At 42.5% G+C, this 14,988-nt stretch overlaps 1 long non-coding RNA gene across 1 annotated transcript; it reads right to left on the bottom strand.

Annotated features, from left to right (window-relative positions):
* Positions 1 to 7,745: 7,745 nt before the first annotated feature.
* Positions 7,746 to 8,929, bottom strand: LOC310678134. Its single transcript, XR_014511643.1, has 2 exons — positions 8,781 to 8,929; positions 7,746 to 8,001 (listed from the first exon to the last, which is right to left on the bottom strand). It is a non-coding gene; the product is annotated as an uncharacterized lncRNA (long non-coding RNA).
* Between the last annotated feature and the right edge of the window lie 6,059 nt (positions 8,930 to 14,988).

Here is a 14,988-nt window from a genome sequence, read left to right as displayed (position 1 = left end):
TATATGCTTAGCTGTGATCTGCCATTGAAGGCCTCCTATAGATATCATTGTATCAGGAGGTCTCTCCCACACAATATGGCAACTAGGCCTTTAGAGTTGCGGCACCTACCCTTTGGAATTCCTTCTTACAAAATATTATCCAGATACTGTCTCTTTTGTTTTTCCATCAACTGCTGGAGACTTTTCTCTTTCAAGAATCTCTTTTTAAGTAAAGATCTTTCTCAAAACTAAGTTGGGTCCCACAAAGAGGCACTCGCTCAAGTGCGGAAATAAAATGCTACTGGCAGCATTGGCAGACTGAGAGTTAATATTTGGCCTAAGGTCATCCGTCTCACAGAGAAATGTGAGAAGAAGCAGCCATCAGTTTTGGTGGCTGATTGCTGCTGAAGTTAACTGTAGTCTCTGGGTCCCAAGTGGTGTTGGTTTCAGTGAAGATGTTGACCCAGGACATGGCATCTTGAAAAAGGCAAATTCCACACTAGGGATAATCGGGAAAGGATTTGAAAATAAAGCTGCCAATATTATAACACTGTTATACAAATCTGTGGCGCAGCTGCATTTGGAGTACCGTGTACAGTTCTGGTCATCTGATCTCGAAAAGGACATTGTAGAGTTGGAAGAGGTTCAAAAGAGGGAACCTAAAATGATCAAGAGCATCTCCACCCCCATCATTCAGCCTGGACACTGAGGTCCAGCTCCAAGGGCCCTTTGGTGGTTCCCTCACTGTGAGAAGCAAAGCTACAGAGAACCAGGCAGAGGGCCTCCTCAGTAGTGGTGCCCATCCTGTGGAATACCCTCCCATCAGATGTCAAGGAAATAAACAACTGACTTTTAGATGACATCTGAAGGTAGCCCTGTTTAGGGAGGTTTTTAATGTTTTATTGTGTTTTTAATATTCTATTGGGAGCTGCCCAGAATGGCTGGGGAAACCCAGCCAGATGGGCGAGGCATGAATAATAAATTATTACTAGTAGTTATTATAAGAGGATAAAGTGACTATGCTGACATGAAATGTGGCAGCGTTCAGGACATTTTAGTTTAGAAAAAGGCAAGTAAGAGGAGACATGATAGAAATTTGTCAGAAATTATACACAGCACCTAGAAAGCGGATAGAGGAAAGTCCCTCTACCCTCGTAGCACCAGAACTTATGAAGATCCAATGAAGGTGCATGTTGGAAGATTCGGGACAGACAAAAGGAAGTATTTATGCAGTACACAGTTAAGCTATTGTCTTCTATCTCAATGGAAGCAGACCTTCTATCTCAATGGCCTCAGACCAGAGTGCCTTTGAAAGAGTAGACAAATTCATGGAGGATAAGGATATCATGGCTACTGGCCATGATGGCTATGTTCTCCCTCCACAGGCAGAATCAGTATGTCTCTGAACACCAGTTGCTTTGGAATTTCAGGTGGGCAGAGAACTGTTGCTCTTAGACCCTCCTTGTGTGCTTCCCATGGCATCTGGTTGAACTCCTGTGGGAACAGGTTGCTGGAAAAGATGGGGCAATGGCCTGTTTTTGGACCAGATGACCCTTTGGATCCCTTCCAACTTTACAGTTCTATGATTCCATGATACTATGATGGGGCCTGATTCATTGACTGCCGCTGCAAACGAGCAGCAATCCTTTTGCAAATCAATTGCAGGGAACCAAGCTTTGAATAATGCAGGAGGAACAAGCAGATGTACTACATCCACAATATTAGCTGTTTTTCACAGAACAAATTCTTAAGGAGCAAACTTCTATTTACCAAAGTCTTTAACTCTTTTGATAAAAAAGCAGCAAAATAACAGGTATTCGATCTTCAATCAGTGGGGGTTAGCAATGCAGCGTAAACACTTCTTTCTTCAGAGAAATGGACCAGCTTTTAACAGCTCCAGCTTCTGCTTGATCTACAATATGAATAATATGAAAGAAATATGTTTTTTACACTCCCCCCCTCCTACTTTCACTTGGAGCTGGTGAAGAAAAGCCCTTAGAAAATTGCATGGAGATGCATATATATTCCACTTTCCAGGTAGACAGGCTTTATACCAAATATCTCAAAATGATTACCTGCGGAATGCTTGAGTTCTCTTAGTGTCTAACTCTGCAATCTTGCATATGTTTACTCAGGAGTAAGTCACACTTTGATCATTGTTAAGATATTTAAGATTCCTGCCTTATTGATGCAAGTCGCAACTGAGGATGACCTTTCCCTTTGTAAACTCTCATTTGTCATATGCTCTTTTTTGTTTTCATACAGTAGCTACTTAAAGTTTACCATCCAGCTTGTACGGCGAATTTAAAATGGTGGTGCCAACAAAACAGTACCGTTGTAGCAGTGACAGCAGAACAGAAACCTACAGTCACCGGTGATGTGGTGTTTTATTTGTGTATTTCTTAATTTATTTTGTTTAAAAATAGACATTTTTAAGAACGCTTTCAGGGCATAGCCCCTTAACATAAAAGCAACCATAAAATACAATGTCACATTTCAATTAAATCACCCATGTAACCAAGCAGGCAGTTCACAGACCAGGAGCACAGCGTTATAAGCTTGACCGCATCAATTTGAAGAAAGTTTTACATCATCAGCACTATAGCTCCTTTAAGAAAAGCAAATTGAAATGAGTTACTTTGCAGAGCCCATTTAAAATTCTCGACAGATATTACTTTGGAGGGAGCTCTCTGTAACTGTGGGGTCACCACCAAGAAGACCCTGCTTCTGATTCTCACAAATCTCAATCAGTCTTGTACTAAGAGCAGTGCCTGCACATATTCATATAGATGAAGCCAAGTCTTCAAATAACGTGCCCCAAGTCTATTTTGCTCCAAAGGCCAGCATTTCAAATTAGGCCTAGAGACACACTATTAACTTGCACAGTCATGTAATATCTCTGTTGCATATTCCAACAGTTGTCTCCCACCCCAAAATCTGAGCAGCTACATTTTTCACCATTTGAAGTTTCCCATACATTTTTAAAACTAAGGGTGAACATGGGCACTAGTTTGTATCTCACTAGTGCATGAGTAACAGAGGCTAAGCTTGCCTTTTCTAGTTGAGGTTCTAAGGTGTAAAGGAAGAGCAGTGACTGTTTTCAGTACCCCAAACTACATCTAAGGACTCAGCTACATTGGCAAAGAAAAAGCACTTTATATGCGTTGTATGTGCATTCTAACACCGTGACACCAGATGGCGGTGTGGAGTTTCATTTTAGCCAACCCGACATCTCATACAAAGTTTACGAGTTTAGCTGAAACGCTTCTTTGATGTGTCTAGATCTAGCCTAGGTCTCTGTTGGTTTGAAGAATTATACTGTTGTCTATTTTCAGAAATGGGCAGATTTTCCTTACAAAGTATTTTCCTCATTTTGAATAGCTATTGACTTTTCTTTCATCAAAGAAAAAGAATCAATACTGCCATTAATTTTCTTTGATATATTTATGAACCAATAATGTAAATGAATCAAGAACACAACAGATAACATTTCAAGTTTCATAAGCTGCTAGCCAGAATTATTATTAATTGTATAAGCTTGATCCAGAGTATGTTAGTTGCCCTTGGAACCCACTGAAATCGCTGTGAAAAGTTAGTTGTGGTTTAAATCCCACTGCTTTGCATAGGAACTATGCACATCAAACGTTTTTTCTCTTGTTGTCATTGCAATAATCAATATTCCACCTTTAAATTGTAAGTTACAAAAGTGGTGTGCAACCTAATAACTTAAGAAAATAAATAAAAACACATTAAACACCAGTAGGTTATAAATTTTCATCTGCCGTACCAAAGGAGCAATAAAAATGGATCAAACTTATCAAAGGCTTAGGACGGTCTGATGGAACAAATGCATTTTTACTAGCCAATGAAATATCAGTACCATTGTGCTTGCCAGATATCCAGGGGGAAACAGTTGCACAAGGTACAGTAGGAGTCTCCACACAGAAAGCCCACCTCCAAGTGATCATAGTGGGCTGGTAGATCTATTCAGGGGGAGATGCTATTTCAGATAGCATGATTCCAAGCTGTATAGGGCCTTATCAGCACTATCTTAAGACTCTGGTAGCGAATTGGCAGCCATTGAAATTCTTTAAACATGGTAATATATGTGTGTGCAAGATGGTATCCCACTTAGGTCTTCAGGTGCCGCCTTTTGAACCAACTGCAGCTTCTGATCCAAAGCTGTGGGTCATTGCCCATGGAGCTCATTGCAATAAGGCAGTCTTTAGGCTACCAATACATAGATCATTGGAGCTCAGCTATCTGTGTCCAGGAATGGCTGAAGTTGGCATAGCATCCAAAGCAAGTTAAAGGCCCTCCAAATTACTGAAGCCAGTTACAGTGGGATAGCTCAGTCGGTAGAGCATGAGACTCTTAATCTCAAGGTCATGGGTTGGACAAAAAGATTCTTGCATTGGGCTACATGGCCCTTGTGGTCCTTTCCAACTCTACAATTCTATACTTCTGTGATTGAGGAGAATCTCCAAACTGTGCACTGCTTCTTCAAGGGCAATGCAATTATGTCTAGAACAGATTGACCAGTTCTCAGACCTGAGACGGAGCCTTCATCTTCTCAGAATGCACACCAACAGCTTATAGCCCACCCCTGTGACCAGCGCACACACAACCAGGGCAAGAGTATAGTGACTTTGTCCCATGAACTCAGTACAACCATTGTGAACTTGAACCAGAATGCATGCACTCGGCCTTAGTTCCATTTAGTACTATGATGCTATTACAGTCACATGTGGCCTAGAAAAGCAAAACAATACCATATAAAGAAAGATTAAACATCAGCCATTTTTGAAGTTATAAATCAACTCAAGGCACAAAAGAAAGGGACTAGGGAAATGGAGCTCTCTTTTTTTGCTACCAAAGCACAACTACAGAGTTTGCTCTTTATTTCATGTAATAATTCTGCCATTTGCTGAAAACAGCCTTGCCTTTTCATTCCGTTTTGTACAGATACTGCAAATAATATTTGCACTGCAATTTCTAGGTACTAAACAAACAGAAAAATAATCATCCTTCTAATTGCCTTTCTACTATACATACAGTACATCCTTTCTTCTTAAAAGATGTGATGACATTTCATGAATGCCCACAGGAGTGCAAATTTATACCCTCTGTTGTTAATTCTCTTTCATGTTGTGACAACTTGCCAGTAAGTTTATTAATAAGGTGGGTATTTGTTTGTTTTTTTAAAAAATGATGGTTTGTTTCTTATGACTCAAAAATGCTTTGCGTATTAGAGAAATGTAAAAGCTTGCCAGTTAGGAAGAAAGAACAAAAGAAAATGTACCAGTTGTTTTAGACAGAGGGAGATGCATTGGGGGCTCATCACATGCTAGGTGAGAAGGAGGGCCCGTCCCATTACTCAGCCACAGTACTCTGAGTCATAACAGCAAGCCTTAAAGGTAAAGGTAAAGGTACCCCTGCCCGTACGGGCCAGTCGTGTCCGACTCTAGGGTTGCGCGCTCATCTCACTCAAGAGGCCAGGAGCCAGCGCTGTCCGAAGACACTTCCGGGTCACGTGGCCAGCGTGACTAAGCGACATCTGGCAAGCCAGCACCAGCGGCGCACACGGAAACGCTGTTTACCTTCCCGCTATAAAGCGGTACCTATTTATCTACTTGCACTTAGGGGTGCTTTCGAACTGCTAGGTGGGCAGGAGCTGGGACCGAACGACGGGAGCTCACCCCACCGCAGGGATTTGAACCGCCAACCTTGTGATCAGCAAGTCCTAGGCACTGAGGTTTTACCCACAACGCCACCCGCGTCCCCTAACAGCAAGCCTTAAGGTGCTATTATTTATTGCTTGATCATTTATAATCATCCAGAAGGCTGACCTGGTCTTTGTCAATGAAACTTGAGAAGGTGGAGTTCCACTTCTTTGCCCACCAGAATGCCTAGGGTAGCATCAACGCAGACTCAAGGGCCAGAGAGGAAACTTCACTGTGTCTCCCTCTGCAGGCTCCCCCTCCCCATCATCTAACCAGTAGTTGATTGTTTTAAGTGTTTGTATCTGATGTTGGGTACTAGGGACAGGGTAGGACACCTCTGCAGACATTGAGTGTGTATATGTCAAGAGTGAGGTCTGGGGAGCGTGGAGTGTGTGGTGGGATTACTAAGCTGATCCTGCTCTCCCCTTTCCCCAAATGTTTATGCATTGGAATGGTCTGGATAGGACCCTTGTTGTTCCCTGACAGTAACTGAACTTGGGAAGTCACACTCAGCAGGAATCCAACAGAGTTGTTTGTAGAACTTCTGAATGCCTGGAAGGGTGACTAGATGCCTACATTTAATCACTGTGTAAATTGCTTCAAGGTATCATACTTAGAGAGGTAAATTTTGAGGTATCATACTTGAGAGAGAAAATAAATAGCAGGTACTTTCAAATGCTCTCACCCTCCCTGCCTCATATGCAGCAGTTAAACCTACAGGCCAAAAGATTTGCTACTTCATGTGGAATTTAGGATTCATATTTCTGAGTCTAAAACTGTTCATGCAGTACAATCATGCAGTAACTGAAAGTGCCAACAAAATCAATATGTTGAATTTCATAGGAACCATTTAGCAGATGTTGTCACACTACTCTGCTAATTACTCTCCTCCCCCACCCAAAACACAATGGTTTTAGAGGGAGGAAATGAGTGCAAACATATAAATTCAGCTCCCATTCTGTAGAGGGAAAGTGCACTGTTATTTTTGGCATCCACGCAGGACTAGCTTGTGTTTAATCTGGAACAACACAGATGGATATTCGGTGAAGGCTGTTGCTGATACCCTCTGAGTTTAGTCTTCACTTTTTTTTTCAAATCAAGAAGAAATGTGCAGCATACTCCATATATACAACCTATTAAGTATATACAGCTGGGGAAGGGCCATAGCTGAGCAGTAGAGAACATGTACTGCAAGCAGCAGGTCCCCAATTCAATTCCAGGCTTCTCCAGGTATGGAACTATCTGAAACTGAGCTTCAGAGCTCACTGCAGACAGTACTAACTGAGCTAGCTACTGGACCATTGGTCTGGCTCAATAGAAGGTTCCAATTAAGAAATGAGACCCATTGAAATAATTGAGGCATGCTTCCAATGTCATGTGCTGAGCATCAGAGTAGTAACAGAGAATATGCAGGCCTTTAGGGAATAATGTTCCTTGCATCAGTGTTTTCCCCTCTTATTCCCATGGGCACACATTGGTAACATTATCACCGATGCCCTTCCTTGTTCTTTTGCTTAGTTACCCAACAGATATCAAATAACTTGGCCCTCCTCATTCTGCATGACTGATAACATGTTTGTAATTATATGACATGCTGAGAATCTCAGCAAGCGTCCCAAGAGTCAGGGGACGTCTTACCATAAAGTGAGATAAAGCAGCTGTTTTGAGCAGCATAATTCCAGGGGGAACTGGAGCTTCATGCCTCCCACTGCCATCTCTGGATGTTATTATCTAATAAAAGATAACCTGAGGGAGAGAAATGCCTTTGGCTGGTGGTAGCAAGGATGCATATTAATTTAAATATTAAATGTAAATCAATAAAAAGGCTCTGGCAACTGTGTCCTAATTAAGTAATGCACGTGCTTATTCCGTTATTTCATTGAAGCGTATCCAGATATTTGTGGTTTGCATTGCTGCTTTGATAATCCTAACCATAATCATGACTGTGGGATGTGGAGGGGTCCATTTTCATTGTTACATTTTAATCCCTTCCCTTTGCTTATGAAGATGCTCGGTGAAATTGTTTACTACTTACGCTTCTGCTTTCTTCAGTCACTAAGCATTTTATTTCTCAGGCTTATAGCTATACTCTCATGCTTATACATGGGATTTCTGCTGGGGAAAGGCCAAGCATGACTTGGAAAGCTGATAACGTCTTTTCAGCAAATAATCACGCTCCGGAAACGCGATGAATGTAATCCTGGCAAGAGCTGGATACGATGTCACACAGGCATGTGCTGGGTTAAAACGGCCTCTTCGTTTTCTGATTTGGGATTCCTTTTCCAGCAGGGATTGGAAACTGTCACGGTTTGGTAAAAGAGAATCATTTAGATGTGAAAACCTGGGCTGGACACTATTTTTTAAAAGAAAATGGAGTGGTTTGAGAGAGAACTTTTTCCCATGGCATGCATTCCTATTTCTTTTGTCCTGCTGTCACCTCTTGTCAAACACATTTGACAGATTTTTGAAACAATGCAAAATCCCTGTCAAACCTGTTTCCCAAAAGGAAAAAGCAGGACAAGCATTGGCACCACACCCAGTGATCCTTCCTCTAGAAGGCCTCCGATTCTCTGAAATGAAAACTCCCATCTGGGCTGTATCGTACTAACACTGCATGCACTGAAATTAATAGACCTAAGGTATTCATGTTTCTAAATTTTAGTGGGACTGCTCTGACTACTAAGATCAGATATGGCCCACTTTCTCCAGCGATACAGCCATTATCAGATGCCCTGTCATTCCAGCTACAGGGAGTATGACCCTGCCTTGCAGCAGGATTCAACCATGTTGCAGCCAGACATGCTTTCTTTCTTTCTACCCAGCTGTCTCCCCCAGTGCCTTCCCGCTCTTGTCTTTTATACCCAGATGTTCCTGTTATCCCCCTACTTACTCCAGCATTAATTTCTCCCTTTCACCATCATGAATTCTTTCTGTGGGATTTTGTCTGCACAGACCACTCAGGACTTTCTAGAAAGTTGCAGTTGTGAGTACACACTAGATACTATCTCCTCCTTCGTCTAGCTGGCAAAGGGAGTGATGGTACCAGTAACCAACTCAGGCTTTATATATAATTCTAACCTGGAGGCTTATGAGGTCTGTGTTAGGCTGATGAAGAATGTGAGAGAGCCCATCTTCTAACCTAGGGTAAGGATGGGGAACCTTCCTAGCCCAGGAGACCAGGTCTTTGTCTCCTTCACCTGCCACAGATCAACTTTGACAAATAGGTGGAACCATCTATCTGACAACCAGTTGACACCATAATGATGCCAGGTGATTGACACATGTCAAAATTCTTTGGAAGATGTGCTCTCAGCACTAATCAAAAGGGGCCCCCTTTAAGCAACAATCAGATGGTGCTCTGTTAGAGGAAGCCCCTTTGAAGTCTCTGCAGAGGGGCAATTAGGAGCATTTCCCCCTTTTGCAGGGAAAGCAGTTTGTGCTGGGGGAAGCACTGTGAATAGTAACTGCTTCCTTTGGAGAGAAAGAAAATGGAATCTGGGAAGGACCTTGTGGTGCTTTTCAAGTGCTGCACAAGGGGCTTTGTAGGTCCTCTGTTTGGGCTTGCTAAGCACTTTGTGTCGTGTCCCAATTGCCCAACAAGCAGCTGGTTGTCAGGATAAGTGCCGCGCAAGGGGCTTTGCAGGCACTGCCAGTCGACCAAGCCCCACCTGTACCTGCCGGTGGACATGATTTGGCTGAAACAGGTTCATGGGCCGGATTAGGCCCATGGGCTGAAGGTTTCCCCATCCCTGTGCTCGTAGGAATGGATGGAAGAATTTTATCTGTGTCTGTTGTTGAAGTCTCTTCCTATGTACGCTTAACACAACGAGATTATTGTTGTTTAAATAGTCTGGCTTTTGTTAACCAGGCGGTGTGGTGCCTTCATACTTGCTTTGTTTTATTTGCTTGACATTTTATATATTTTTAATTGTAGTGTTCCTTGCTTTGGGATTAGGCAAGCTTAAAATCTCTAATGAAGCAGTATAATAATAAGGGGTATGAAACTCTCTATGGGGTATTTCCATGATTCATTGTGTACCCTTTACCTGCTGTCAAGCGCAACCTTATCTTTCCTAATAAATCCAAACAGATTTTTATTCTTTGAACAAATAACTTTTTGTAAAGTTTTGCTTAGGAATGGGGCTGGCACATCTGCACCTGAGATTTTGAAAGTCACAAAGCAGGATGCAATTTTTCATCAGGAGTGCAGCCAAGGGACTTGGCCCAAAGCTTAATGAAAGTGTCAGACACAGAAATATATATTAATAAACTGCCTTTCATGATCCGTCTCTCTTTCATTTGACATCTCTGTTACCCGACAGAGAACAGCTGCCTTTTTCCTTGAAAAGTTTTGGAGACTGCAATTAAACATATCATACGATGTAGATGCTTGTCAAGCCGCACCTCGTTAAGTTACCCCTGCAAAATGCCAAATATAGCCACATCATTACTGTATCATGGCAATGGGTCTTTTCATTTGGAATGCCAGGTATCATTCAGGAAAGTAATGCCACGGCTTCTGTTTTGAACACAAATCTGGAAGTGGAAAATCATAGAGTGCAAACTAATCGGAAGCTGAGCAAGCAGAGTTGGTGCGTGTTTAACATTGTAACCTCTTGGTGAGCTGTTTCTCTTTCTCATCCTATGAAGTGGAGAGATTTCTTCTACAGTAGTCTGCCTGATAAGAAACCCGAGAAAGCAAGCAAATGGTCAAATGTCATGTGAATACAGGCAACCCCTTGTATGTTCCATTTAAAAAAAATAGCTATCCTGCTTTTCAGATGTTGTTGGGCTCTAATTCTTATCAACCTGAACCATCATGGCCAATGGTCAAAGATGATGGGAAAGGCAGGCCAGCAACACCTTGAGAGCCACAAGTTCCCTGTCCCTGTCTAAAGTATCCTTCCTACACCAGCTATCTTTTTTTCTCTTTTTTGCAAGATGGAAAATGTCTATGTCACACATAACCCATCCAGGGGGTCTGTGGATCCAATCATATAGCAAAAATTACCATAGAGATATCAAAATTTTCAAAAGTAAGGGGTCCACAGTACAGTGGTACCTCAGGTTAAGTACTTAATTTGTTCCGAAGGTCTGTACTTAACCTGAAACTGCTGTTAGCCTGAAGCACCACTTAGGTAATGGGGCCTCCTGCTGCTGCCACGCCACTGGAGCACATTTTCTGTTCTCATCCTGAAGCAAAGTTCTTAACCTGAAGCACTATTTCTGGGTTAGCGGAGTCTGTAACCTGAAGCATATGTAACCCGAGGTACCACTGTACTTAGTTAATTGGGAACCGCTGGTCTATTCTCTTAACCGGTGGGCCTTGGGCCTAAGAGCTTATCCACACTTAGCGTTCCCCCTGCTCTTTCTAGGCATAGGTCTTTAAAACTCGCTCTTTAAAGCTGAAGTGCAACAAATGGCAATTCAAGTTTTCCGTGGATTCCGTGGAGCCAAAAAAAAGAGTGCTTGGACATGGAGCTTTAAAACTTAGACCATGCCTTGAAAGTACAGAGGAAACCTAAGTGTAGATAAGCCCTAAATTAAGCTAAGGAAAGCTTTATCATGACTACGAGATTGTCAAACTCAACCTTCTGGCAACAACCCACAGTCTTTTGTATTGGGGCAGTCACTTTGTGATTCCCAGTGCTGTAAAGAGTCTTGCTTTGTTCAGAAGGACACACTGGGCTGTGAGCCCAATTCAAACATTAAATCCCCACCACTATGCATAATAGAGATGGAGAACCTGTGGACCTCCAGCTATTGCTGGACTACAGTTCCCTCTATTGGCCATGGTAGCAAAAACTGGTAGAAGCTAGAGGTTTCCCTCCCTGGTGGATAAGATTCTTGTCCCCTAACAATGCAGTGATCCTATATATGTCTCTTCAGAAATAAAGCCCACTGACTTCAATGGGGCTTGCTCCCAGATAAGTGGCTATGAATTTGCAACCTAATATCTCAGTATACTTTCAGTATACATGGTTAATTGTAGAGCTGAGTGAAAATACCTTCCCATATTTCTCACCCTGTTTTCAGGTGGTGAATTTGGGGTTATTTGCATATTTCAGAGGGATTAACAGGTAAGCAGGAGTTCTTCATTTCTTTTTCTAAACACTGTGTTGCAGTTTCATTGTTTGTTTTTCATCATGGTGTAGTATACGTCCACAGGTGGAGAATAGTGGCAGCCCTTCTGAGATTCCAGCCAGAAGTTCCTATATAAGAATCTATGGCTCAGCAGCATTCTTTGCAGTTCCTAGAATGTCATAGATTGTGATCATAACTGCATTTAATAATACATGGCATCAAATGCTATTACCATGAAAACATTCTAGACAGTGTTTTAAAAGTAGAATGGGGCAGGTGTCCAAATTAACTAAACGTTATAGAGTCTAGGCATGTAATTTTATGTACATCTCTTGGTAATACATGTCATAAGATCTACATGACAGGGGAGATAAATGCTGAAAGGACAAGAAAACAAAAACATGATTTCAAGCAATTTGGTGCTGCACACTCCTGTTCCTGTCAGATTGATCCAAGCAAGATCATAGCTAGCTACCAAGCAAAGCTAATTAGCACTTCAACAGCCATATTATATATCCATTCTGATGTAGTTTTAGCTTCACAGAAGCGGCAAAGATTGTTTTTGTCTGAGCTGAGTGCATATTCTCTCCTGACCCCTGAGAATATGCTTTCCTTCCATCTTTGTTTCACGATCCTCGTTGGTTGAAATAATTGTTGTTGTTTGGTGGGGGGCTTTCTTGCTTTTGCAAAAAAACAGAGGCTACATTTTAGGTATGAGAAACATGGTAGTAACTTATTGCTTGCAGTCTGGTTCTAGCCTAACATAGAATAAGTTAACACAGCTGTAGTACTCCAACATTACAGCATCATTATGGACCAGGACAGAACTGGGACGTGGGTGGTGCTGTGGTCTAAACCACTGAGCCTCTTGGGCTTGCCAATCAGAAGGTCAGCGATTCAAATCCCTGCGACGGGGTGATTGCTCTGCACCAGCTCCTGACAACCTAGCAGTTCGAAAGCACGCCAGTGCAAGTAAATAAATAGGTACTGCTCTAGCAGGAAGGTAAAAGGTGTTTCTGTGCACTCTGTTTTCTGTCACAGTGTTCCATTGTGCCAGAAGTGGTTCAGTCCTGCTGGCTACATGACCTGGAATGCTGTCAGTGGACAAACGCCGGCTCCCTCGGCCTGAAAGCAAGATGAGTGCCACAACCCCATAGTCACTTTTGACTGCACTTAACCGTCCAGGGGTCCTTTACCTTTTACCTTTACCAGGACATTCTGCTGTTGCATCTGACTTGATTCAGCTGATGCAGGTAAGGCTGGTGGAGCTCTGCACAAGAGGAATAGTGGAGGCATCTACTGTCTTGTGGCTGACATAAAGTTGGTAACCCAATAACTGTGTCAACCGAGGAATTGTGGCAACTGCCGCAACGTTTTTCGCTGTGAGGAACCATGACCTTTCCTCCATGCATTCATTTAATAATAACAGTAAAAAGGGGGAATTGTGAATAGTGGTATTAAGAAACTGTAGAATTAAATCTGGCTCTGGAATGCTGCAGTGAATGACTCTGTGGGAAAATTATGTATTTCTGGCTGTGCAACAGTTGCCTTCCACCCTTCAAACTCTGCCTGCAATCTGCTTCTAATTAGCCTGCTAGACAACACATGGCGTGCGAGCCACTGGGAGCTGTTCATCTTTGTGTAGCTTCCATTCCTTTATTATTATTTAAAAATAAAAAATAAAAAAGGTATATCGCTTAATTGTCAAGACCCCTCTAAGCGGTTTACATAGAACATAGTTTTAATATAGATTTTATCAGTAAAAGCCAGAAGTTACAGACAAGTCAGCTTAAAAATATCCCCTGTGTTAATAGAAACAGTAGTTTAAAATACACATTATATTTTTTAAATGGGCTTGCAATACCGCAGTGCATTGTTACCCATAGCATGCTGTGATCACACTCAAACTTTTCCAGTTCCATCCTGACATTAAGAGTGTGATTCAGAGGGGAATTTTCATCAGGACTGTGGGGCAGGAGCAAAGCGTTAAATACAACCCCTGTGGAACACATCTCGACCCTCCCTATATGTTATTCTGAATTCTTTTTGTTTCCTTTTTTTTTAAAGCCCACTTAATTTACACAAGGAAGTCACTGCTTGATGCTACAAAGTTTCACACATCAATTGCCCACATTAAATTTGTGAATCAGGCCCCAAACCATCAGTCTAAGGCTGATACATACTTAAAGGTAAAGGGACCCCTGACCATTAGGTCCAGTCGCGGTCGACTCTGGGGTTGTGGCGCTCATCTCGCTTTATTGGCTGAGGGAGCTGACGTACAGCTTCCCGGTCATGTGGCCAGCATGACTAAGCCACTTCTGGCGAACCAGAGCAGCACACAGAAATGCCGTTTACCTTCCCACCGGAGCGGTACCTATTTATCTACTTGCACTTCATGCTTTTGAACTGCTAGGTTGGCAGGAGCAGGGACTGAGCAATGGGAGCTCACCTGGGAGTAATTCACATTGAACTCAGCAGAACTGCTTCCAAGCAGACATACATAGGATTGCATTGTAAGTGACTCACTCAAATTAGTTATCAATATGAAGCTAAGGAACAGCAGCAATCCACACAATCATCTTTGGAACTTCTTTCCTAATCTGAGAACACCATATATATATATATATATATATATATATATATTTTTTGGTGTCCTCGGGTGTCTTCCCGTGTAATAGTTGGGGTGTCTAGGCGACGTTTCGACGAGGTCTCACTCGTCATCTTCAGGCTGGTGCTTTCGGCTTCTTGTTACTGGAACAGAGCAGGATCTCAGTGTTTGAGTTCCTATAAATACTGTTGAGGAGGTGTGGTGTATAGCCTCCAATGTTCTGGGCAGAGAGGAGGTTCCCAGGCTGGTGTGCCTTTTCTTCTTTTGTTCCTTAATTACTTGAGGGATATCTTGAGTGATTTCTTGAGTGATTTCCTGAATCCCACTTAGGTGGGTCATTAGGTGTGGATTAGTTGCTAAAGCCTTCGTGTCTTGAACTCTTGAACTTTGTGAAGAGTTTTTCTGAGAAGATGGCTGTACTGCACTTGGTTGTGCTCTGGCTTGGCTTCGTGTATAGGGGCGAGCTGTGGTTTTGTGGCCTGTGCCAGCCAGATTTGTGTAGGGATTGCAGGGGGGTGCAGCATCCGGAGGTGCCACCCTGGTTTGGCTACTGGATGGTGTCTGTAATTTATCTGTGGAGAGGGTCTGGGTTTG

Source organism: Podarcis tiliguerta (assembly GCF_965153285.1).
Source record: "Podarcis tiliguerta genome assembly, chromosome: 5".
Taxonomy (NCBI): domain Eukaryota; kingdom Metazoa; phylum Chordata; class Lepidosauria; order Squamata; family Lacertidae; genus Podarcis; species Podarcis tiliguerta.
This window is presented reverse-complemented; position numbering and strand designations above follow the sequence as displayed.